We start from the raw sequence: 26,348 nt of genomic DNA, 5'->3' as shown, positions 1-26,348 counted from the left end.
GAATCATCAGGTTCAGACTTTACAAATCTATGATAACTTTCTTCTAAAATTTGGTTAGCTGCCTTGATAAGCTGAGATTCAATTATATCCCCCTTATCATCAAATACATTAATGTTCACGGGATCCACAGTATCTTCAAAAGCACAATCCGAAACAAGGCAAGTATTACCAGTCCCGAAAATGCTACCAAATAATTTATGATCTGAAAGTTGAACCAATCCTTGAAAGCAACTTCCAACATAAGGTAAAAATGATAAATCTTTCAATATTTGTTCCACATTACCATGTAACAATACTCCAGCAGGAGTTTCAGAATATAAAGATTCTAAGTTTGATCCAAACAAGTGTTCCTGCTGAGGAAGACAGCATGCTGAGCGAGTGCCAAGAATTAACTGAATACTCTGGATATCACAAGAATCATTTGACAAGCTTTCATCTGCCAACAAATTACCTCTTTCTTTGAAACCACATACTACTTTACCTAATTTAGGAAGTTTTAACTTTACATTAATAATAGGTATTACACAGGGCTTCAATTTTTCTAAGCCTATCCCTTATCTGTAAACTTACTTCAATTAGCTTAGTAGTATAGTTCCGAGTAGTGTTAATGCCATTTACTGTTAGAGAAATATTTTCCCTTAATGTGGGTAAATTATAACTGTCTGCAATATCGGTCAAAATGAAGTTACACTGACAGCCACTGTCTTTTAAACATCTTAACTTTAAACCATTATCCAAGGTAGAAGTAAAAGTGGGAAGAACAGTCTGCATGTCAGAATCACTCTGGAAAGCTTCCACAATGTTAACCATTGAGCCAGATATCTCATTATTTTCCTTAGGCTTGGATTTTGCTTTATCTTTACCCTTATCTGTAGAAGATTGGCTATCTGGTTTATTTCCATCTTTATTTGTGACTTGCTTGTCATCAACAGACCGAATACACAGAAAGCTGAAATGCCACTCTGAGCAATATTCGGAAAAAATTATATAAAGATTATAAAAAATGGTGAGAAAACAAACAGTGAACATTGAATTTATTATTAAACATAAAGGAAATTTAAAGCATAATATTATGCAGAATATAGATTAATATTAACAACACTTGATGCTGCTCCGATATCTAGGTAACTCTGGCACTAGTTACCTAACCTCCACACTCCGAATCGCTTATAACCAGTGAAAAGTTTATAAGATGCATCGAGCAATACCATTACCATGATGCCACTGCACATAGCCTATAAAAGATATGATACGTCTATCAGAAAATTGTATGGGAAATTATTGCCTATGCAAGTGACTTAAAGTTCAGAATAAGATTCAATAAAAAGATCTCAAAAGATATGATAAATGGCAAAGCAAAATATTATCATGAATAAATTCTTTCTGGTTACAAGTTCTATTTTTTACGGGATTAATGACTCAGTGCTAAAATTATTCATTCAATAACTTTAAATCTCGTAAAGTGTGCCAACATTTACCGAGACCTACCTCAAAGTTATCAAGCGCCTGCTTCCTCGATATAAATCCACGAAGTTGAATCCCTCGGAAGTAATCCAGCAGTATGTGGTGGATGCCAAAGACTATGGTAGGGAAATGGAATCCCCGTCTTGGCCTCTCTTCCATGCTGCTACACAATCCATTATAAGGTTCCTCCGAAAACACACTCCCCTGGAGAATCATGCCCTCGTCTCTCCATTGCACTTTGGTGAAACTGGTGGTACTTAGCACTTCATTATTTCACAGCAATAAAAGTCCTTCAAGTAAAAAAAAAAAAAAAAAAAAAAGGAGTTCATTAGTAATGATCACACATCAGTTGGCAAGTTTCTAACGAAGGTCGAGTTTACCCATTTTCCCTTTAGTCAGGAGAACTGCTTCCTTGGAGGGTTAGGCAGATACTGCTTGGTAAGAATTCTTACCATTACTCGTTAACTTTGTTAACTAATTCAGGAAGAGCTAAATACTTTGAAATGGTCTCAAATGCCAGCACACAAAGTATTTACAGGTATTAAATAATTATTAACGTTATTTAAAGTTACGTTTGAGATCTTTTTATTTTCCAAGAGAGTTGGAAACAAAGGATTATGAAAAGATGCTTAAAAGCCAAGGATTGTGAAAGAAGGCAAAGTACTTTTTTTGTACTAAAAATAAACAAGATAAAGAAAACGAGAATACAAGGATTCTGAAGTTGGAAACAAAAGATAAAAACAATGTATTTAACACAAGAATGGCCACACCTTGTGTCTAAAATTTTCCACGTCTTTTTACAATCTTTGAATGCTACGGCAACTGTCGAATGTAATCAAGATTAGGGTATGAATTTCTTAGATAATTAACTTGAATATTATGATCCTTCAAATTTTATCTAGCATAGTGCAGCACGATCTTGGCAGTCATATCATATCGCGCAAGCATAGGCCTATCGATAGAGATACTTAATTCATTATATTTTCTTCTGCCTTTCCGCCGTCACCAGTACTATAATTCTCTCTCTCTCTCTCTCTCTCTCTCTCTCTCTCTCTCTCTCTCAACTTCTAAAACATACTTTAAAAATATATATATTACCACTCAATCTCCCAAAGAAAATATATTGAAATTGAGTAGTTATAAATAGGCCTAAGCTTTCACATGAACAGATTTTGCTCCTCTCTCTCCCCTTTTAAAACACTTTTGAAAAAATATTATCACTCAATCTCTCAAAGTAAATATAATGAATTAAGTATCTCTATAGATAGGCCTATGCTTGCGCTCTCTCTTTCTCTTCCAAGTTTCTCTCTCTCTCTCTCTCTCTCTCTCTCTCTCTCTCTCTCTCCACTTTTGAAACATTTGAAAAAGTATTATCAGTTAATCTCTCAAAGTAAATATAATGAAATAAATATTTCTATTGATAGTCCTATGCTTGCGCGCTCTCTTTCTATTGCCATAATATTTCATTCTTTACTGTACTGTTCCTCACGATTTCCACAAGTACTGCCCAAATTTTAAAACTCTTTCTCTCATTGTTTAAGATCCGTCTTTAATTGCGTATGAATTTTACGACAGTTTAGTGTCAAACATTACTTATAAATAAGGTTTCACAGTAGGTTTTAAAAAAGGATGATCGATATTCTACCCTGAACTGACGTTACTAAACCAACATTAACGAATAATATAGAGCCTGTTTCTACATTTAAGTATAAATGGTTATAGGACCTCAGAAGAATCTGTATGGTGTAAAGTTGATGGAACTTTAGAAAGTAACAAATGCTATGATATTGAAGCTCCGTCCCCTTTCAAGAGTTGCCAGGTGTGGCATTATTGAACAATATATGTCCGAAGATTTAAAAAAAAAAACTGTATCTTAACTTTCCTTGCCGAGTGTACCTAGGTCAAAACGACTGATTCAAATAAACACGAAAAATTTCAAACATAAACACCATATGGTGGTGATAACCACAAATGTTAGCAGTGGTTAACAAAAATAAAAATCAAATCAAACTATAATTTCAAAGGATAATAATAATAAAAAAAAAAGACTTGTAATACATGAGAAAAATAAATTGTCTTTCATCCAAATCCTAGCTTCTGATCATGCATAATTTTTCAGACAAAATTGGTTTATAAAGTAAAAATTTCAATGTCAAGGTAACTTGATCAACACTACAAAACATAAAAAAAATTATTCTGTTTCATCTACATTATAGTCTTTGTTTAAAACTGTGTGTAAAAAAACCAACTTCCCGGCCTTTTTTATTCCCAGTCTGTTTCTGAGTTTGGAGTGTACCAAACCAAAAATAGAGAAGATTCTCTCAATGCTTGCTCTTGAAGTAAGTCCATTAAGCAAACCACAGATATCACACTGATATCAATTTTGCCTTTTAATGCACGCCACCAGGAGCAAGGAGTAAGATGAGAAATGACTGAAAACTTAAACTTGTATGTCAAATACATATAGGGCCAGAGAATTGTGTGATTCTCATTAAAATTGCTTTAGTTTTATACTGGGTAGCCCAAAAATGAAGTAAACCCATAAAAAAACCACAGCTAGTAGCAAAATAAATTAAAAAAACATAAAAAACCATATTTCATGGTTAAAACCAAAAAAACATGGTTTAAACAAAAAAAACCAAGGTTTTTGGTTTTTTTAAAAAAACCATTGGTTTTTGCCAACCCTGGTTTGGGGGAATTAGGACCTCCATGTAAGATAAATATTGATCATACAGTGTCACCAGTGAGTGATCCATGCTCCAAGAAAAGTTCCTTTTGCCCTTAAGAAAAAATTGAAGCAGCAGTTAAGTGGTATGGAAGGTACCATTATTGAAAAGGTCTCAGAACCTACAAATTGGGTTTCTAGCATGATTTTAGTAACAAAGCCTAATTCAGATTTAAGGATTTGTTTAGATCCTACAGATCTAAACAAAGCTATCAGGAGACCCCATTATCCACATCCAACAATTGAGGAAATTTTACCGAAATTGGGCAAAGCTAAAATATTTTCAGTACTTGATGCTGAGAATGGATTTTGGCAAGTGCAACTTGACAAAGAGTCAAGTTATTTGACTACATTTAAAACGCCTTTTGGTAGGTATAGATGAAAGAGAATGCCTTTTGGTATATCATCGGCACCAGAGACGTATGCATGATGTCTTACATAATTTAGATGGCATAGAAGTAATAGCTGACGATATCCTAGTTTATGGCAAAGGAGATACTGCTCAGGAAGCTTTGGAAAATTATGATAAGAACCTATTAGCGTTACTGCAAAGATGCCGACAAGAAAACATCAAGTTAAATCAAGAGAAGATGAAATTACATGTGACTGAAGTTAAGTCCATTGGACATTTGCTAACAAAGGATGGTGTTCGTCCAGATCCAAAGAAAATTGAAGCTATTAATTGTCTAAAAGTGCCAAGTGATGTTAAATCATTGAAAAGATTTCTAGGGATGGTTAATTATCTTTCAAAGTTTTTACCAAGGTTGTCAGAAGTAACTCAGCCATTAAGAAATCTGGAAAAGAAAAATGTTGAATGGCAGTGGAACTCTTATGATGAAGCATTCTCCAAGATTAAGAAACTAATTGTTGAAGCTCCTTGCTTGAAATATTTTGACAGTAATTGTAATGTGTCTTTACAGTGTGATGCTTCAGTGTCAGGATTAGGTGCTGTCCTAATGCAAAACGGTCACCCAGTGGCCTATGCTTCTAAATCGTTAACTGAAACAGAACAGCGATATGCTCAAATAGAAAAAGAGATGTTAGCCATTGTTTTTGCAGCGTTACATTTTGATCAATATCTTTATGGCAAAGATGATATTGTAGAAACTGATCACAAACCTTTGGAAAGTATTTTTAAGAAACCATTATTGAAATGTCCTAAGAGGTTACAAAGCATGTTATTGCAATTGCAGAAGTTTAATTTGAGTGTTAATTATAAACCAGGTAGTAAAATGTATATAGTAGATACATTGAGTAGAGATTTCTTGTCGAATACATTTTTAGGTGCTGATAAATCTGATGTAATTGCATCATTTGCATTAAAAGAAACAATTCTAAAAGGTTGGCCCACTCACTGTAAAGAGGTTCCTGAAATCATAAGATCTTTTTTTTTTAATTTAGGGATGAACTTACTGTTAATAATGATATAATTTTTTTAGGTAATTGCATTGTTGTCCCATCATGTTTAAGGTCTTACATGCTGAAACAAATTCATTATGCTCACAATGGGATTGAAGCTACTGTTTAGATATGGTAGGGATATATTGTTCTGGCCTGGCATGGGTGCAGATATAAAGAATTCTGTTACTTCTTGTGTGGTGTGTAATAAGTATGGTAGTAAACAAACCAACGAATCCTTAAATTCACATGATTTTCCTTCTAGGCCTTGGTCTAAAATTGGAATGGATATTTTTAGTGTTGGCAATTGTAACTATTTGATTTTGGTAGATTATTATTCATCATATTTTGAGATAAATTCATTGGAAAATATGTTAGCGTCAAATGTAAGCAAGGTAAGGAGTCATTTTTCACGCTATGGTATACCAGACATTGTAGTAAGTGACTGTGGCTCACAATTTACATCAAGTGAATTTCAAACTTTTGTAAAGAAATGGTCATTTAAACATGTAAAATCATCCCCTTACCACCACCAGTCAAATGGCAAAGCTGAAAATGCATTAAAAATAATGAAACAGTTGTTCACAAAATCAAAAGAGGATGGCCATGATCCTTTATTAGCACTTCTTGAATGGAGAAATACTCCAACTGAGGGATTTAACTCTTCACCTGCTCAAAGATTTTTGGCAGAAGAACTAAAAGTCAATTGCCTATAACAGAAAATTTACTTAAACCCAAGATTGTTGATGGGGTACCAGAAGTTCAAACTAAGAAATTGATTAGGCAAGCTAAATATTATAACAGATCATGTAAGAATTTAGTCTCATTAAAACCAGGTGATGTCATCCGTGTACAACCAGTTCCAGGAAAAAAAGGAATGGAAGAAAGGTAAGGTAATAAAAGAGATTTTAAACAGAAAATACAAAATAGAAGTAGAAGGCAAGGTATATTTTAGAAATCGCAAATTTCTGAGAAAGACATCAGAGACAGTAACTGATAATTATATTGATTCTGATATTGAAATTGAAACTGATGTCAATACAAATGATGTTGCAAATAAATCTTTTACACTTTCTCAGGCTGATAACTTAGAATCACAAAGAACCAGAAGTGGTTGTGTTGTAAGAAAGCCTCAATATCTAAAGGATTATTTGTGATAAATTTAAAGAGCCAATTAGGTATGTAGGATTAGATGTATGTTACAGGGACCATTTATGTAGAAGAAAAGTTCTTCCAAATTTTGTTGAGAAAATGTAAAAGAAGGGAGATGTAACAATATGAATGTGTGATCTGGATTTTGTAAGTAATCAGTGTACGAATATTGTTTAGTACGCTGTCTAAGTTTGTGAATGATATCTGTTGTTTATGTTTGGGTAAGTCACGTGACTAGAGGGACTTCCGAATTCTCCCCCGATATCCACATGTTGGCTCGTCAATGCTGTATAATATTTTGTTAACTTGTTTAATAAACTAATGTTAATTACTCTCAGCTTATCAATGAGAACCCGTAACAGCCATGGTACGGGGCGTTCTTTATAATTCTAAAGCAAATTTACATTCATTGACTTTGCTCTACTCTTACCCATATTATAATTCCATAACTAACACTGAAAAAGGACCTTCGAACTTATAAGGTAAGGAGGGACCTTCTTTCTGGACTAGTGCTAAAACTTTATCTCTTACACACAAACTTCTCTTTTTTGCTTTATCATGTTTCCCTTTAGTTTCCCCTTGACTAGGTACTGCTTGCGCTTTCATTCTCCTCCGCTAGTTGCCAAACATCTCTTAAATTGTTTTTATAATGTATTGATAAATACATTATAAATTTCATAATGTATTGATAAATTTTATAATGTATTTATCAATACATTATAAATTTTATAATGTATTGATAAATATAGGGTAAAAAACCGCATGGTACAGGGGTGGACCATGTACGATCAATGTGTACAACCCCCAAAAAAGTACATTAGGGTAGAACACCACGGCAGGCCAACCCTCATCACGGTGGACGGGTCTTATTCACTCGATATTTAATTGGTGAAACAAGAATACAATTGCAACTCTAAGCATACCATTTAAAAGACTGAAGTTTCGTCAACATAATGTGATATATGAAAGCCCCACACGAACTAAAATAAGCATGTGAGCTCTTCGTAAAATATGTTTTCAAGGCAGTTTTGAAATCCAATATGGCGGCTACGTTTTTCATGGAAGGTTCTGATCAGTGATGGCCACCATCTTTCCCCAGCCTTCCCAGCACTCATTTGAACAATGTTAGCGTATATATGTAACGTTTATTGATCTTACTCAAGATTGCAGTTGTAATCAGCACAATAAAACAACATTTTGTTGCCTATATTGGTGAAAGTATGAAACTTGTTATTCCCGGGGTTATGGTTTGAACTGAATTCATTCTTACCTTGTAATCGGTGGTTTTTATCCTTACTGCCATCACAACTGAAACTCCACAGTGCTTATTTGATTGTTATTATACACATTTTGGTCTCAGTTCACTCCACATTGCACTTTGAACCCGTTGCTGTTTCTGGTTTCTAAGCGCGCGTGCCATAAACACAGTTATGAACAGCAGACGACGACAGACGATGAAACTGCAAAGTTTTATTCCCTAAACTGTTTACTTTACTCGTTATTTAGTTTAAATTTACTTTGTTATTTAAAAATTTTGATTTAATTCATGTATATTATCCCTTTTTTTGGCAACCAAATTACCCCGAAAAATTACAGATATTTCTAAAGTAGATAAAATCAAATGTTTCTAACAATTTCATACATCTGGCTGCCAAAAACCATAGAGGAACGAATACGGAAAAGTGCATAGAGGAACGACTACGGGAAGGTGAATTATATACGTTTTTTTTTTTTGTTTTTTCGCTTTTTTGTTTTTGCTAGCACTTTTCATTGATTTCAGTCTTTATTAGTATTTTGAATTTCTTTAATAATCGTATGCCAGAAATAAATGTAACCTTTAATGTTTGCATGCTTTAATGTTTGCATGCTAAGAATGCAAAATCATCGTTGCCACATTAGTGGAGGCTTCACACATACGCCTTTGTTCCATTATTATAACTGTTTCCATGAATTCTAGTTGTCATAGTAATGCAATAATGATAATATTGCTTTATATAGTATATATACTTCCAATACATAGCCTAATTTCACCAATTTCAACGTTTTGTGTGTAGTCTTATACCCAGTTGGAGGGTCAAACACATACCGAATGAGAGAGAGAGAGAAAGGAAGGCGGAGAACGAAGAAGAAAAGGGATGGTGGTGGAGGGGGGGTGGGGAGAGGGTAGGTGAGCTTTATACGCGTGTTTGTATCCATTTCTGCATAATGGAGTTTTTGTCTCTTGGTACAGGACAAGTGTCGTTATTCTTTACGATTAGTGATTCACGATACCCTTTATAAATTAGGCGGCTGACTGGGTGTAATGCACTATAGCAAATATGCCCAAAAACATGCTTGCACTGTCTCTGAAACCCATAGTAGACCATGCTGCTTAGTTGTCAATCAGTTTTTATAACCAAGTATTTTTGTTTTTTACAAGCTAGCTATTGAAATAAATTTGTATTTTTCTCAGTCAAAACCATATGCCCCCTCAATGCTAACTTTCCTCTTTGTTTTAACGACTTTCTGGTCATTGCAAATTCGGGCCTCATAATTTCTTATGGTGCGAAAACAGACAGAGGCCCATGGACCGAAAACGATTGCGATCACACTACGGCAATAATCCCAGCCAGTAAAACATCTTCATATATCCAAAAGTAAATAATAAAGATATATATGCGCATTACGATTATAACAATTACATGTATAGCTGATAACAATCTGCATGAATAACTGGTAACTGTTCTGCAATGACAGTTGAGTATAGCAATTATTTACAATAGGTACAAAAGTCAAGATGTCATGACGTCATAATACAGAACTTAAAAGAACGTTCTAATTCAGAAAAATAATTACTTAAATTTGAGTCAGAGTCGAGTTACTTTTTCAATAACGAATATTTTCAAATTAATCATCATAAATATGTAAAATATTAATGTTTTACTACTTATTTAAAAAATTAGCTAAGAGCACGCTTCTCGTCATCTTCTACCAAAACAGCTGTTTACTCCTGGCTTGTTTGTTGGTGAGAAATCGTGTTTCGATTGTTGTGATGAAAGTGCTCCAGCGTCTGTGGGCACAAGTGGTGTCGGATTTATCACAGGAAATGTTTAGTTTATTGACACAAGCTATTCCGTAAACATCGAGATGGCGTCAATCTTCTAAATACCTCGAGTTGTAAGTAAAAATGTTGAACGTTTTGTTTGAGATTTGCACTACGTTTGAGACCGTTTTCAGTACCCTCTGTTTAAATCTTAAAATTTGGCCTTAATTTCTAATTTGTTCATGAAAACTTACCTGTCAGATATATATATAGCTGTATTTTCTGAAGTCCGACAGAAATTCAAAAAACTTCCGGCACACACAGTGGTCGGCCAGGTGGTTAGTACCCATTCTTCCCCGCGCTGGGAGGCGGGTATCAGGAACCAGTCCCATTTTCTATTCATAATTTTTCTGTCGCCGGTGCTGGAAAACACCTGTTTTTCAGTACCTCCGTCTTAGGATTTTGGAAACTTCATGGCCGCTAAATATCCTAATTGTCTTTTGATTTATTGACTTGGATTTGTGGCTAGGCATACGCTATCTTAAAAATTGTTTGGAATATGATTCATTTTTGTATATCTGAATCTAGTTTAGGCTAGTTTCAGAGGTGTTGTCTGCTAAGATGGGTGTGGCTACCGAAAGCTTCGGTAGTTCCGCACTCGATATGAACGAGGGCTATGTGTCTTGCTTCTTGTTGAGATTTGTCATGTAAGGAGTGTGAGACTTTGTCTAATTCCATAAGGAAGACGTATGATTCATATGTACGCAATTAATCAGTAAAACAAAGTCAGGGTAGGCTAACCTACCTGTAGACTACTTTTTTGCCTAACCCTGTAGTATGGCCTACGGGCTAATATGTCTCGTGAGTAATGCCCTTTACGTTATAGATTCCATCTGTATCTTGGAATCTAAGGTGCTCGCTCTCCTATCATTGGTGAAAAGTGCTACCTTCTGTAGTTGTTACTCCTAACCCTGTAATGTTGCCTTCGGGCCCTAAACAGTTTCTGTAGAGGGTATTGACCTTTCTCTGATACTCTATCGATTCGTAACTTAAAATCGAAAGTGCTGGCTTTTGGAGAGCAAAAGTGAAGTGGCTAAGTGCAGTGACAGTGCCCCTTGTGTAGTGGAGGGTGCGTCAGATCGGCCTTATTTCGCCTCTAGGCCGGGACCTCTGCTTGACTCCCAGGAACAGGGAGAGAGCATGTCGAAAGCCGAAGGAGGGTTACGAGGAACTCCCACCGATCTGACGTGCCTTCGGCAGACCTGAAGTTACTCCCAGGCTGCCAAAGTGGCGTGCACGAATCCTGAAGGATTGCTTCTCGTCCTCCGAAGCGTCCTCCCTGCGCAGGGTTTGGGAGCTTTCGGAAGGACTCGCTCGCCCTCTAAATAGAAGCTTTATAGAAGAGGACGTTTCACGTCCTCTCTCTCTCTCTCGTCATGCGTTGCAGTGAGAAGTAAGAAGGCGAACGTCGCCTGAACTCGTGTACGTCTCCTTTCCGAGAAAAGGGAAAGCAAGTCATATTAGCAGGACGCTTTTGAGCGCGGACGTCCTAGCTTTGTTGCTGTGAGAAATAAGAAGGCGTTCCCTCGCCCGCGTATTCTCACACGATCAACCCTTCACCTGAGACTGCTTCGTGCAGTCGGTTTTCTCTCCGAGATGTCTAATGCTCTTCCCTGAAGCAGTTTCGCTTGCATTGGACGCCTGTCAGGAGCGTGACGCTTTTCTGCACGCTTTTTTTTTTTTTTTGACGCTCGGCTTGGACTGGACGTTCGGATGGACGCCAGGCGCGTGCGCGGGTGCACGCCAAGCGCGCACCAGTAGACGCCGAGGCCGAGCGCACGCCAGTGGATACCGAGTCGCGAGCCGGCGGCGCCGAGAGTGCTCGCTGCTCGCCAGTGGACGCCGAGCGGGCGCGCCGAGAGTGCTCGCTGCTCGCCAATGGACGCCGAGCGTGCTCGCTGTTAGTCAGTGGACGCCGAGCGCGCACGCCAGGTGGTGTCGCCTGGCTGAACGTTTCTGTTGAAGTCTTCAAGCTGATTTGGGCCTAAAGATTTTTTACCTAACTTCGGTGATCCCTTCTACATCGCCTGCGAAAGAATGTGAAGTAAGCAGTGCTTCGGAGGAGCTTAAAGTGAAAAAGGCAACTTCGTTTTTCGAAACCCAGCAAGACCACGGGTTTCGTGAATTATAGAGGTCTTTGTCAGTAATATTGCTTTTCGTAAAGTCCCAGGATTGGATGGAGTTATGGAAAGCTCAAGGAAAGATCTCTTTTGCTCTACCGCAGTCAAGACTTTGCGGTAAGGCAGCTATGGGTTATGTCAAAAGCTCGACGTCCTGCACGTCAGGACTCTTCGGCAACGTTCAGTAGGAGTCTTGCAAAGGCACTCCATCAAAAGGAGGAAAGCGCAAGACAGGACTTCCTTTGCCATACTGCCAATAAATTTGCAAGCTTTTTACCCGCCCATCTGAAGGGCTTTTCAGATGATAGATTTTGTTAGTTCCTAGTCGGACTTACGCTGCCGAATTGAACATCGTCGTTCTACCTGTCGTAAGCCGTCTCTTAACAGGATTCTTGCCCCTTCCTCGTTTGAGACGGAATCGGAAATAAAATGCTCGACTTCCTGGATTACGTTTTGTCAATTCAGTGAATTTCCCCCATTGACAATATACTATCGTTTTGTCAAGTAAGTGGGTATCCCCTCATTGACAAATTATCTCTTTGTCCCGTAAATGGGTTAGTTCTCATTGACAAACTTCTCATTAACTTTATATTGCGTAAGCGGATAAGCTCTTATTGACAAGATTCGGAAGAGCTCTCATTCATTCGCAGACTCGTACAAGAAATAGACTTGTAGACTACGTCAATGAACGCTTATGTCCAATAACATAAGAAGCTTGAGCTGTCCGCTTCAATTCTCTTGAGTTTTGTTTATGAAACTTGCCTGTCAGAATGTATGTAGCTGTATTTTCCGAATTCAGCTATAGTATATATGTCTGCCAGGTAAGTATGAAAAAACTTTATTGCAATATTAATATCATATTTTGCCTTGCGTTATTTTACTACTGGTTGGCTCAAGTCATATACGCTTGCTGTAGTTACCACCTCTTCGGATGGCAACCGAGAGGTCTATTGTCTATTAATTTAAGGACTTTGTTTAATCGTTACTCCTGCAGCCTTCCAGGAGTTTCCGATTTATCTTTTACCGTTGTATGGTAGTGTTATGACGACACAAAACGCATCTATATATTTAGCGTTTTCTGTTTCGCGCTTAAATATACCAGCTTGAGAGTCTCTTTATGCTAAAAATTACGGACCTATTTCTTCGTAGAATAGGGTAGCTGGCAACCCAGGCATAAAGTTAAGAGACGACGATCGTAAGCTGCTGCTGTCACTGTCCTCTCCGCCAGTCCAAACGATGGCAGTACCAGCTCGTTCGCTGTCATGCGCTGTAGGTTACGTCTCTCTCTCCTGCGGGATTGACTGACTAACCGTATCTCTGTGCTGGCAGTTACGTCTCTCTCTCTCCTGCGGGATTGACTGACTAACTGTATCTCTGCCCTACAATCACGGACTTTAGCCTAAGATTGAGGGGATTTCTTACATGAATGAATAAACATTGCATTCGTTTTGCCTTACTATGTTCTCAGAGATATCGCTTACTCCTTTCGGTGCTCGTTACCGCACGGTAATAGGACTACGAGTCTACCGCAACTTTTCACTATTATATGCTCTCCTGCTTAGGCAAAGCGCAGCCTTTTTAGGGAAGTAAACATACTGTGTGATGGGAATGGATGAGCTTGCTGGGGACCATTTCCTTCCTAAAGAAGTTTGTTTCCCTGAATAGACTGCAATTCAGACCTCTACAGTTTTTTACCTACCGGGAAACTGAAATTTATTAAAGATCTAGGAATGATTCTGAACATCTCTCGGTGCGTTAAGTATCACTTGAGGTGATAGAAAGAAGGTGCGGACATCTGGAGAGGGTTTCAGATGTCCTGGATCATATCTGAAAGAAGTGGAAGCATTCTGTCGTCCCTCCAGTTTTTCCTGGAAACGAGTTTTTTGGAACAGTGGTCCATATCAACTCTGATCTTCCACAGCTCTCTCATATCTTAGGAAGTATCTTCTCTCGGTCCCTGTTCGGGTTTACGAGAAAGAGCCTATTATAACAACAGACGTAGAATGTAACGATCCTCTAGAGGTTCGTTACAGGATTGCAAAAGTCCGTACGAATCGTCTCGATCGACGGCAGCAACTACTGTCTTCCGAGTGGAATCTTTCTTTAGAAGTATGTTGAGAGTTATGGAGACTTTAGGGACGTCCTTTCATACATCTCTTCGCTATGATATTGAACAGGGATGGATGTTTAGTTTTTTTTTCCCCTTTTTTCAAACGCTTAGGAAATGTAATAAGATGATTTATACCATCACAGGGAGCGACAATGACGCTAATCGCCCCATGTTGGCCTTCAAGATCCTAGATTCACAGAGGTCACGTCCTTCCAAGGACCTTTTCCGAGAGAGTCGGTCTACTTTAACACGAAAGGTTACCTATAACCTCTCCGCTCTGAGTCTGACTACGTTCAGACTATCGAGATGTTGACAGCATAAGATTGCCGTCTTCCCTTTTCCATTTGAAGAATGGGATAAGCTGGCAGTCACAACTATTAAAGAATACGCAAATATGTTGTTGACGGCCTTTGGGCTCAGAGATTTGCTTCTGTCAAACAACAAAGCCCTTCACGATCTTTGAGTTCTGTGGAATCTCGAAACTCGCTCACCATCTACTTTTTGTCTCACCTGTTTTCTCGGAGTCAGACACTCGTGCGAGATCAGGAGACACATAGTAGCCCTGAGTTTCTTGTTGACGAAGTCGGTTGCGTTTACACACCCCCGATGATCGTTAACATGAGACCAGGTTGGACTGTCAGGCATTCGTCCTTCGGGACTGAATCGCCTTTTTGCTCCTCGCTCCTTTCTACTGGCACCAGAAGCTCGAGTCAGGAGTGGCTCAGGAGTTGATTCACTAACGACGTTGGGTTGCGTTCATACCACAAGGTTTGCTTAGCTTGAATCGCCCAGGCAGTCCAGACACTCATCCTTCAGCGAAGAATAGTGCCTTATAGGTCTTCAGGGTACAGCCTTGCTGTCCTTGATGCGTCTGACTGGTCAACTGGTCGGTCAACCTGACTTTAGTACAGACTGACTGACTGTGGCATGTCCAGATCGAAGCTTTCAATATGGAACTTAGACATAGTCTGAAGTTCTTGATGTCAAAGCATTCGAACATCTCCTACCTGTTAACTTCTTGCACGTGATCAGGAAGGCCCTTTCTAACCACCCTAGATACGACAAAGAGGGTAGTGAGGTTTTCAGCCATCGTCAGAAGTTTGGCATTAGAGAACACAAGGCGGTGGGCGTTCTCTAAGCCTTCCGTTGTGGCCTAAGAATGGAAACCCGTCTTGTTCTTGGGCCAGGAGCTTGGAATCAAGGATGGCACAAGTTATTGGGCAGGAGCCAGAGAGAGTCCTGTGCCCTGTCAGGTCTCTCAAGTTTTATCTACATAAAACTCAAGAAAGTCGAAGTCGTACGGACAATCTGCAGTGTTCCGAAAAGACCAGACTTGCCCATATCGAAGAACACCCTGGCTTATTGTTAAGGAGTTCTTTCAAAAAAGCTCCTTCATTGTGTTGGCACAAAGATTTGAAATCTTTTGATTTGAATGCTCACGAGGTGAGGGCGCGCCGGCTGGAAGCATTTCAACAGAGCATGGCACTCAGCAACATCCTGAGTACCATGTTTTAGCGAAGCAACTCTGTTGTTCATTCACACTCCCTGCGAGATGTGAAGATGTCATATGAGATCTGCTGCTCGCTAGGGCCATACGTGTCTGCAGACACAATCTTGGGGGCAAGTAGTACCACTCATCCTATCCTGTAGAAAATGGTTAGGAAGAGCTCTTAATTTAGTAGTTGAGTCGCCGACAACGGTGACTTCTTAACTCTTAAGCCTTAGTTAACACACCTTAACTTTGGCTTAGGTTGGTCAGGTGGTGATATATATTTTTATATATATTATTTATTTTACTTCTTAGCCCTCATGGTATGGTCAATATGGTCTAGTCACGTCGTGGTCTGCCCCTGTTGACAGATCATCTGGAGTGCACCAGCTATATAGGGTCTCTACCTCGCTGGCAACTCTAGTAGCACAAGCAGACTTACGTGGCAATAACCACGAAGCCAGCAATGCTAACAGGTGGAACCAAGATGTAAATCATCTGCATGCATTTGCTTCCCAAAATCCTTCTATTCTGTCCCTTCCCACCTCCAACGGTGGGATTCAGCTATATATATAATCTGACAGGTAAGTTTCATGAACAAATGATATTGTTATGATACAATAAAGTTTGTTCATACTACCTGGCAGATATATATAATTAAGTACCCACCCACCTCCCCTCAGGGGACAGTGGAAATAAAATTATGAATAGAAAATGGGACTGGTTCCTGATACCCGCCTCCCCCAGCGGCGGGAATGGGTACTAACCACCTGGCCGACCACTGTGTGTGCCGGAAGTTTTTGAATTTCTGTCGGACTTCAGAAAATACAGCTATATATATATCTGCCAGGTAAGTATGAACAAACTTTATTGTATCATAACAATATCATCTTTGGAGAAAATACTTACTTCGAAAGGAGAGTAGAGGTCTTTAGCTCCGTTTCTCACCAACAACAAGTCGCGACTGATGCCCATCTCGGGTGTCAGGACGCGTTATAATGTACTTTTTCGGAGGGTGGCAAGCGTTGAATGTAGGTGGCCTGGTTGGCCTGCCGTGGTGATCTACCCTATAACGCGTCCTGACATCGGAGATGGGCATCAGACGCGACTTGTTGTTGGTGAGAAACGGAGCTAAAGACCTCTACTCCGGTGTCAAGACGCGTTTATAAGTACTTTCCTGGGGTTGTACACATTGATCATACATGGTCCACCCCTGTACCTTGCGGTTTTTTACCCTATTCTCAAAAGATTCGTCTACTGAAGGAATATTACACAACGGAACTCTGGGAATTACTTTATTCTGTTTCCCGGCAATTTGGCATTCATGACAGCTTAAAACATACCTCTTTACGTCACTCTTCATTTTAGGCCAAAAGTACACCCTACTAATACACTTGAAAGTTTTATTTACTCCTAAATGTCCTTGCTCATCATGTGCTAACTTCAAAACTAATTCACGAAGCTTCCTAGGAACCACCAATTGTTCGGTGATTTCCCCTTTACTACCTGACTTAGGACGAACATAACAACACAAAACTTCATCCTTTAAACAAAAAGTTTCCTTACACACGTCATCGAGATCATCATCCAGCTCACACTCAAAAATTCGGGTTAGTGTCTCATCCTCTCTCTGCAACTTGACTAGCTCATCCTTATCCAAAACGTTAGTGCCTAATTCATCACCGTAACTAGTACTAGATACTGGTACATTTACTACGTTACTCTCGACAGCTACACCTTCCCCTTGGCTATCAATGTCAACATCGATAGAGTCCGGTCTCTCAGCCACGCTCATGCCAAGATCAACCTCGCCACCTCTATCACACTCATTCGAATCCACGAACTCACTCACGTTCGAATCCACGAACTCACACTCGTTCGAATCCGCGAAACAGATTATGACGTAAGTCTATGTCTGTATCTAAACCTGACCTAGTTACTACCATTTCAGGCACTGGAATATCCCTCACAACAGGAATCACATTCTTGGATAAAGCTAAGTCATTATCAACAATAATATTAATGCCATCAATGGGCAAACTGTCAACAACTGCAAGTTTCGCTTCTCCTGACACTACCTGACTTTCTAAATTCAACTTCAACAAAGGACAAAGAACACAAGTGTTAGGAAATCCACCTAACATGACTTTTTCTTCCATGTTGATTTCTGCCCTGTTCAGCACACTCTCTCTCCTAATCAGTGAGACAGCAGCTCCTGTGTCTCGAAGCAAGAATTCTTCCCTTGAAAATACTCCTCCAAGAGAGGAAACTACGCCTTCTGACAGAAATTCACCAAAAAATTTCCTAGTTTCTCTCATCACATCATTCCTACTTGATGAAAGGTTAAATAGAGACACTGGTTTCTTAACGTCCTTCCTTTCTACTGCACAATTTCTCGCTAAATGCCCTTTCCCATTACATCGGAAACAAGTTAATTTTGAGCCACTAAATGCCACTTTACTCTTACAAACCTTAGACGTATGACAAGGTTTTCCGCATGTATAACAGGAATAGTTACTTTTACTCGCATTGCTATTACTAGGACTGAAACCTTTACTGCTTTGTACTCTACCAGACGAAGGATCATTTCGTTTCTTACTAACACTCAAATTATGAGTTAGACTATATTCGTCAGCTAACCTAGTTGCTCCTGCGAAAGATACTTCTCGCCTATCTTCTATATAAAGCTTAATCTCAGGGGATACTTTATCTTTGAAGTTTTCTAACAACACTAAGTTCTTCAAACTATCAAAATCCTCAACCTTAGCAGAAGTTAACCAATCAAAAAACAGCCTTTCTATCTTCTTCCGTATTCTATATACGTAATATTTTCATCCTTTCTCAAATTCTTAAATTTCTTACGGTACGCCTCCGGTACTAGCCTATACGTGCTAAGAACAGTTTCTTTCACAATATCATAATCATCACATTCCCCCTTAGACATGCAACTATACACAGTAAGTGCCCTACCACTCAAAACTGACTGTAAATATAAAGTCCACATTTCTTTAGGGGAACCTACTCTTTCCATTAACTTCTATTTTGTTACATCTTCGCCATCAAACTTTGGTACTAATTTCAGCACTGCACTCATGCCTAACCTATCAGTTTCATTTTCATTCTGGCCTGACTGACTGTTAAGAGTGCTTTGTCTTAACCGAGTGATTTCCAACTCATTCATATCCCATATCCTTATTTCTATATTCAGGTCCGCTTGTATAGTGGTTAGTGTCGTGGATGTGCCACTCAGATGTGGTAGGTTCGCGTCTCCCGCAGGGTGATGGAAAATCACTGGCTGTCTGTATCATGATCAGTTACTGCTGCAGTGTATGGGGTCTATTGCGGTGGGAGGTTGAAACAACATTCTTTGGAAGCTTGAATTTCAAGTCTGGACCCTTTGGTGGGTTTGTTCAGTGTGAATAGGCTTCATCTACTGAAATAATAATAATAATTAATAAGAATAATAATCACTTTATAACAGATATATAAATAAGTTTATTCTGACCCAGCTGCGCATCTTCTCTCTCTACAAGCTTGTCCCTATTTGGGGTCGCTGTAATGGTTCTTCAACACATTCCTCCATCTCCTTCGGTCCGGTGCATCCTCCTCCTCGCTCAATCCAACTCCCTCATATCTCTCTCTTCACATAAAACAATCCATTGCAATTTTGGTCTACCTAACACTTCTCCCACCTAGTAGTTCCCATCTCCATCATCTTCCTTATCGGGTGGTCTTCCTCCTCTCGTCTCTTTATGTCTCTATTCTATCTCAGTCTACTTTCCTCACATGTTTGAAGCTGGTGCTATTCCTGCTCAATTCAAATCTGCACTTACAATCGATAATACTCCCTCTCCACCGTGTTAGAAAATGCTAAGTTTGTTCATGAAACTTACCTGTCAGATATATATATAGCTGTATTTTCCGAAGTCCGACAGAAATTAAAAAACTTACGGACACACGTAGTGGGAGTCAGGTGGTTAGTATACCCATTCCCGCCGCTGGGAGGCGGGTATCAGGAATCATTCCCATTTTCTATTCATAATTTTTCTGTCGCCGGTGTTGTAAACACAGTTTTCAGCACCTCCGTCTTGAATTTAGGAAACTTGGCTACTATAAGTACCCCTTTTTGATTTTTTGGTATCTTGACTTTTGGATCGGTGGCTAGGCACACGTTAATTGTGGATTTGATTGATTTTGGCTTGATTTCTCTTTAAATAAGATGTCTGGTTCTAGTTCGGCTAGCGCCAGGTTTTGTACCAGGAGTGATTGTCGAGGTAGGCTACTGAAAGCATCAGTAGACCCTCATACTTTGTGTAAGAGTTGCAGAGAGCATGATTGCATGTATGAAAGTCGCTGCAAAGAATGTGAGTGTCTTTCTGATCTCGGATGGAGAGCGTATGAGTCCTATCTGCGTAAGCTTGAACGGGATAGGTTAAGGAGGTCTTCCTCCAGGAGCGTTTCAGGTAAAAACGGCAGGAAGCTCATGTTTCTCCTACTAACCCTCCTTAATCACTACTCCTAACCCTGTAGTGTTGCCTTCGGGCCCTGAAGCAGTGTCCTGTAGAGGGTAATACCCTTACACTTATCTTAGAGTCGATTCGTAATTTAGAATCTAAAGTGCTCGCCTTAGAAGGCAAAAGTGAAGGTGCAAAGTGCATGACAGTGCTCCTTCGTTGGTGGAGGGTGCGTCAGATCGGCCCCATTTCGCCTCTAGGCCTAGACCGCTGCCGGACTCCCAGGTTTTCAGGGAGAGGGCATGTCGAAAGCCGCAGGAGGGTTACGGGGAACGCCCACCGATCTGACGTGCCTTCGGCAGTATCTGTGGACGTTACACAAACTGCCAAAGAGCGTGCGCATGCACGCCTCCTGAAAGAGTGTTTCTCTTCTTCAGAGGCTTCCTCCCCGCACAAGGGGTGGAGCTCGCATTTATTCACGCCTGCTGAAAAGGAGCGTTGGTGATCGTGACGCTTCACGTCCAGTTTTTTGTTTTGGCTCTCGAGAGGCGATCTTCGCCTGAAAGTGTGTTCGCTGCTTTCCCGCCACAGAAGAAGCGTAAGGAGTCATCGGATGATGACTTTGTGGAGCGCCCCAGTCGCTCTCGAGCGCGTTCTACGGCAGTTTCTGGGAGAAGGAAGAAGGCGTCCCCTCGCCCCTCGCCTTCTCACAGGATCAGCCCGTCACCTGACAAGGAATCCTCTCCTACTGAGAAGATCCTGCGCTCTTTGCAGCAACAGCTTGCTGATGCTCTTGCTAAGAAAGGGACGCAAACCACGTCCCAGGAGAAAGGATGACCGTCTTCCTGTGAAGAGATCTAGAAGGTCTCCCCTCCCCCTCTCCTCGCTCGTCTATCTCTCCACTTTCTTCGCCTGCTAGAGTTCGTGCGACTCCCCAGCGGCTCTCTGGAGAACGTGTGAAGAGGATTTTGCCGCTCGGCGCCATGAAGCGGTATTACCCGCTCGTAAGCTTGCGGTGCGAGAGCTTGATACTTGCTGTGAACGCTTCGGTGCAAAGTTCACGTTCCTGACGCTCGGTCGGAAGCCAAGCGAACGCCAGTTGCATCTAAGAGTGCTCCAGCGGAAGCAGAGCGCGCACGAGATGTTAAGCGCGCCTTAGTTAATGTCATTCGCACGCCAGTGGACGCCAAGCGTGCTCAGCGGGACGCCAGCAGCGCGCGATGTGGACGCCAATCCCGCGCTAGTTTGCAGCCAGGCGTGCGCCAGTGGACGCCAGGTATGCGCAAGTGGACGCCAGGTGTGCGCCAGTGGACGCCAGGTGTGCGCCAGCGGACGCTCGGGTGGACGAAGATGTGGAGTTTCGTCGCCCCCCACCTGTTTGTGATGAGTCTTTGCAAGTTGCTCCGGGTCTTAGAGATTCGACCGGAGCTCCTATTAATGAGTCAGCTTTACCTTCCACTTCACAGCAACGCGCCTCGTGGAAACTTAGACCAGATAGTCTTGGTCCAGCCTATTTGCCTCCAACTTCACCTGTGTCGGAAGCAGAGGTTAGTGACGCTTCGGTTGAAGTGGATGACGAGAAACCTTTGGCGGCAGTCTCTTCCGACTACCAGGTTTTGACCCGCCTTCTTCAATCAGAGTTTGGAGAGACGTTTCACCCGGAGGCTCCTCGCTCTCCTCCTTCACAACTTTCTTCGTCCAAGATCAACAAGGTCTCGGCATTCGTCAGGATGAAGAAGTCCCTTTCAAACTAAGAGGGCTCTTCGTAAGGTCCATGACTGGATGGAGAAAAGGAAGTCTCAGGGAAAGACTTCTTTTGCCCTGCCACCTTCGAGACTTAGTGGGAAGGCTGGCATTTGGTACGAGACGGGAGAAGACGTAGGTATTAGACTTCCCTCGTCAGCCCAAGGAGACTTCGCCAGCATTGTGGATGCCTCGAGGAGGTCTCACCTGTCCTCTTCGAAAGTTTCATGGTCAACTACGGAAATGGACTACCACCTTAAAGGCCTCTTTCGGACGTTAGAGGTCTTCAACTTTCTAGAGTGGTGTTTGGGAGTTCTGGATGCCAAGTCTAGGAGTTCCGACTCGATTAGTCTGGGGGAGCTGTCCAGCGTAATGTCGTGCATGGACAAGGCCGTCAGAGATGGTTCGGAGGAGCTTACAGCTCACTTTTGCACAGGGCTCTTGAAGAAGAGATCCCTGTTTTGCAATTTTACAGCGAAATCTGTTTCTCCATCACAGAAAGCAGACTTGCTCTTCGCTCCTTTTTCGGATCATCTCTTCCCCCAGGCTATGGTAAAAGACATTGCGACCAGTCTACAGAGAAGGCCACGCAAGATCTCCTCGCACAATCTTCAAGGAGACCTGCGGTTCCTTCGTCCTCGGGAGTTTCGATTATCAAGAAATCGAAGCCCTTTCGAGGTAGTTCTTCCTCGAGACCAGCCCCTCGAGGAAGAGGCACTTCCAGAGGCAGAGCCACGGCGCTGGCCAAGAACAAGAAGTGAAGCAGAAGTCCTTCAGTCACCGGTTGGAGCCAGGCTTCAAGCTTTTTGCGCAAGCCTGGGAAGAGAGAGGTGCGGACAAATGGTCCGTGGACATCTTAAAGAAGGGTTACCGGATCCCGTTCCTGAAACCACCCCGCTGTCTACGACACCCCCCAGGGACATGTCTCCTTCCTATCGGGGAGAAAAACAACAAGTGCTTTACGATCTGTTAGATCAGATGATCGTGAAACACGCCGTAGAACAGGTCTCCGACTTGAATTCCCCCGGATTTTACAACAGACTGTTCCTGGTGCCAAAGCGTCGGGGGAATGGCGACCGGTACTCGATGTCAGCAGCCTGAACCTCTTTGTCATCAAGCAGAGGTTCAAGATGGAGGACAACCTCAGTCAGTGATGGGAGCTTTGAGGACCGGGGGATTGGATGGCTTCACTAGATCTCCAGGACGCGTATTTCCACGTCCCCATCCACCCCCAGTCCAGGAAATACCTGCGGGTTTGTCCTGAAAGGAAAAGTGTTCCAATTCAGGGCTCTTCTGCTTTGGACTCAGCACTGCTCCCATGGTATTCACCCTACTGATGAAGAACATTGCGAGGTGGCTTCATCTTTCCAATGTCAGGATCTCTCTCTACCTGGACGACTGGCTCGTACGAGCCTCCTCGAAAGACCGGTGTCTGGAGGACCATTCACACGACGTTGACGTTAACGAAGTCCCTGGGGCTTCTGGTGAACCTCGAAAAGTCACATCTGACCCCTTCTCAGTCTTTAGTCTATCTGGGGATTCAGATGGACTCAGTGGCTTTTCGGGCTTTTCCGTCCCAGGGCGACAACTAGATTGCCTAAGCAAAGTGTCAACCTTTCTGGGGAAGGATTCATGCTCGGTGAGGGAATGGATGAGTCTGCTGGGGACCATTTCCTCACTGGAGAAGTTTGTTTCCCTAGGGAGGTTGCACCTCAGACCTCTTCAATTCTTCCTTGCCGACAATTGGAAGCACCAAAACACTTTGGATTCGATTCTGGTGTTATCAGAAGAGGTAAAGGGACACCTAAGATGGTGGACCGACCCTTTGAAGCTCGCAGAGGGTCTTTCCCTCAAGCTTCAGAACCCCGACCTAGTGTTGTTTTCCGACGCGTCTTCCACGGGGTGGGAGCAACACTGGGGGGGGAGGAAGTGTCAGGCACCTGGAGAGGGGAACAGGTGTCCTGGCACATAAACCTCAAGGAGCTGGCAGCAGTTCATCTGGCGCTCCAGTTCTTTCAGAACGAAGTCTCCCGGCAATGTGGTGCAGATCAACTCGGACAAACACCACGGCCCTGGCATATCTCAAGAAACAGGGAGGAACCCACTCTCGATCCCTGTTCTTCCTTGCAAAGGAGATCCTGTTATGGGCGAAGGCACACGACGTCTCTTTACTGACGAGATTCATATCAGGGGTAGAAAACGTCCGTGCAGATCTGCTCAGTCGACAAGGTCAACTTCTGCCAACGGAGTGGACTCTTCATCAGGAAATATGCCAGAGGTTGTGGAAGTTATGGGGATGTCCTCTCGTAGACATCTTCGCAACTTCCAGGACAACGAGACTCCCGCTGTACTGCTCACCAGTTCTAGACCCAGGAGCAGTAGCAGTAGACGCCCTTCTTTGGGGACTGGACGGGACTAGACGTATATGCCTTTCCCCCGTTTCAATTTGGTCCTAGGGAAGTGATAAGAAAACTTCGCGGCATCAGAGGGAACGAGGATGACTCTCATCGCCCCCTTCTGGCCAGCGACCGACTGGTTCACAGAGGTCATGTCCTTTCTTGTAGACTTTCCGAGGACTCTGCCTCCAAGGATAGATCTACTCCAAACAGCCCCACTTCGAGAGGTATCACAAAAACCTCCCCGCTCTGAGTCTGACTGCGTTCAGGGACTATCCAGAAGTTGGCCAGAGCGAGGGGTTTTTCAAGACCAGTGGCGAAGCAATCGCAACGGCAAGAAGACCTTCTTCTATTGCCGTATACCAATCCAAGTGGGCTGTTTTCCGGAGCTGGTGCAGGAAGAAAGACATTTCCTCACCTCTTACCTCTGTGAGCCAGATCGCAGACTTCCTTCTCTACTTTGAGAAATGAAGTTCGCTTTAGCGGTGCCTACGATAAAAGGCTACAGAAGTGTGCTTTCTGTAGTCTTTAGGCATAGAGGACTGGACTTAGCCAACAACAGAGACCTTCATGATCTTCTTAAGTCTTTCGAGACTTCGAAGGTACCCCAACCAAGAGTCCCTTCTTGGAACTTAGACATTGTTCTAAAGTTTTTGACGTCCAGTATTTTTGAACCGCTCAACTTAGCTTCGCTTAGAAACCTGACAAGGAAGACACTTTTTTCTAACTGCTCTGGCGACGGCGAAGAGAGTTAGTGAGATCCAGGCTATAAGCAAGCATGTTGGGTTTAAGAACTCTGATGCTGTTTGTTCTTTAAGCCCTTTGTTCTTAGCAAAGAACGAAAACCCGTCCAACCCTTGGCACCCAAGACATTTGAAATCAAGGGTTTGACAGAGATCGTGGGTAATGAGCCAGAGAGAGTCCTGTGCCCTGTCAGGGCTCTAAATTCTATCTAGACAGAACGAAGGACTGTAGAGGACCTTCGGGCAACTTGTGGTGCTCGGTTAAGAAGCCCGATCTTCCCATGTCAAAGAACGCGCTTTCTTTCTTCTTGAGAGACACCATTAAGGAAGCTCATTCCACATGTAGTGATAGTGACATGAAACTGTTAAAAGTGAATGCCCACGAGGTGAGGGCTATTTCGACCTCGATAGCCTTTCACAGGATATGGCACTCAGTGACATTTTGAGTGCCACATATTGGCGGAGCAACTCGGTGTTCGCTTCACACTACCTGCGGAGGTGAAAGCGACATACGAACATTGCTCGTCGCTTGGACCATACGTCGCTGCAGACACTGTTTTGGGGGCAGGAGGTAGCACTCATCCTTTCCTTTAGTGGTTAGGTGAGCTTTTAATCGTGTGTGTTTTTGGTTGTGGGGTTGACCGCCCGAGGCGGATCTCCCTTCTTTAGTCTAGTTTAGTGGTATACCTTTGGTAGACTAGGCCAGGTGGTTTTTTACTTCGTTGCCCTCATTGTATGGTCAATGGTCTAGTCACATCGTGGTCACGCCCCCGTTGACAGATCATCCTGAGTGCACCAGCTATATAGGTCTCTACCTCGCTGGCAACTCTAATAGCACAAGCAGACTTACGCGGCAGTAACCACGAAGTCAGCTATGCTAACAGGTAAGGAATCAAGATATCAGTTATCTGCATATATATGTTTCCTAAAATCTTCTATTCTGTCTACTCCCACCACCAAAGGTGGGATTCAGCTATATATATATCTGACAGGTAGTTTCATGAACAAAATGATATTGTAATGATACAATTAAGTTTGTTCATACTTACCTGCAGATATATATAATAACTTAAGTACCCACCCACCTCCCCTCAGGAGACAGTGGAAATAAAAAATTATGAATAGAAAATGGGAATGATTCCTGATACCCGCCTCCAGCGGCGGAATGGGTACTAACCACCTGACTCCCACTACGTGTGTCGTAAGTTTTTTAATTTCTGTCGGACTTCGGAAAATACAGCTATATATATATCTGCCAGGTAAGTATGAACAAACTTAATTGTATCATTACAATATCATATTCTAACAGTTACTATGACATTTTTTTTTTTTTTTTTTTTTTTTTTTTTTTTTTTTTTTTTTTTTTTTTTTTTTTTTTTTTTGTGAATTCAAATAAGTCAACTGTTTTTCTCTGTATTAAAACCACTGGATAAAGGTTTGGGTCCTGGTGGTCGAGCTGGTGAACATAGATA

General features: G+C 41.8%; 1 long non-coding RNA gene across 1 annotated transcript; it reads right to left on the bottom strand.

The window, feature by feature from the left end:
* Positions 1-1,099: 1,099 nt before the first annotated feature.
* On the bottom strand, positions 1,100-8,298 carry LOC135207686 (uncharacterized). The gene is made up of 3 exons (XR_010313038.1): positions 8,010-8,298; positions 1,489-1,754; positions 1,100-1,235 (listed from the first exon to the last, which is right to left on the bottom strand). It is a non-coding gene; the product is annotated as an uncharacterized LOC135207686 (long non-coding RNA).
* Between the last annotated feature and the right edge of the window lie 18,050 nt (positions 8,299-26,348).

Source organism: Macrobrachium nipponense, chromosome 34 (genome assembly GCF_015104395.2).
Source record: "Macrobrachium nipponense isolate FS-2020 chromosome 34, ASM1510439v2, whole genome shotgun sequence".
NCBI classification, from domain to species: domain Eukaryota; kingdom Metazoa; phylum Arthropoda; class Malacostraca; order Decapoda; family Palaemonidae; genus Macrobrachium; species Macrobrachium nipponense.
This window is presented reverse-complemented; position numbering and strand designations above follow the sequence as displayed.